The 943-nt window shown below is 49.2% G+C and overlaps 1 pseudogene across 1 annotated transcript in view; it reads left to right on the forward strand.

Moving 5' to 3' along the window:
* The window catches only part of LOC102240662, a 3166-nt pseudogene that overhangs the window by 589 nt on the left and 1634 nt on the right, over positions 1 to 943 (forward strand). Inside the window, exon 2 of the transcript XR_001364134.1 lies at positions 159 to 845. The product of XR_001364134.1 is annotated as an elongation factor 1-alpha 1 pseudogene (transcript). The remainder of the gene's footprint in view (positions 1 to 158; positions 846 to 943) is intronic.

Genomic DNA, 943 nt, shown 5'->3' on the forward strand with positions numbered 1-943 from the left:
GTCAGCCTGCGGACTGAAGGGTCCCAGGTTCGATTCCGTTCAAGGGCATGTGCCTTGGTTGCTGGCACATCCCCATGTGCAGGAGGCAGCTAATCGATGTTTCTCTCTCATTGATATTTCTAACTCTCTCTCTCCCTTCCTTTCTTCCTTTCTGCAATAAAATATATTTAAAAAAAAGAAAAAGAAAATTGGCTACAACCTTGACACAGTAGCATTTGTGCCGATTTCTGGTTGGAATGGTGACAACATGCTGGAGCCAAGTGCTAATGTGCCTTGGTTCAAGGGATGGAAGGTCACCCGTAAAGATGGCAATGCCAGTGGAACCACACTGCTTGAAGCTCGGGATTGCATCCTGCCACCAACTCGTCCAACTGACAAGCCCCTGCGTCTGCCCCTCCAGGATGTCTACAAAATTGGCGGCATTGGTACAGTCCCTGTGGGCCGAGTGGAGACTGGTGTTCTCAAGCCTGGCATGGTGGTCACCTTTGCTCCAGTCAATGTTACAACTGAAGTGAAGCCTGTTGAAATGCACCATGAAGCCGTGAGTGAAGCTCTTCCTGGGGACAATGTGGGCTTCAACGTCAAGAACGTGTCTGTCAAAGATGTTCGCCGTGGCAATGTGGCTGGTGACAGCAAAAATGATCCACCAATGGAAGCAGCTGGCTTCACAGCTCAGGTGATTATCCTGAACCATCCAGGCCAAATCAGTGCTGGATATTCACCTGCATTGAACTGTCACACAGCTCACATTACTTACAAGTGTATTAAGCTAAAGGAGAAGACTGATTATTGTTCTGGGAAAAATCGAGAAGATGGCGCTAAGTTTTTGAAATTTGCCGAAACCGGTTTGGCTCAGTGGATAGAGCGTCGGCCTGCAGACTGAAAGGTCCCAGGTTCGATTCCGGTCAAGGGCATGTACCTGGGTTGCGGGCACATCCCCAGT

Source organism: Myotis brandtii, unplaced genomic scaffold (assembly GCF_000412655.1).
Source record: "Myotis brandtii unplaced genomic scaffold, ASM41265v1 scaffold496, whole genome shotgun sequence".
NCBI lineage: Eukaryota > Metazoa > Chordata > Mammalia > Chiroptera > Vespertilionidae > Myotis > Myotis brandtii.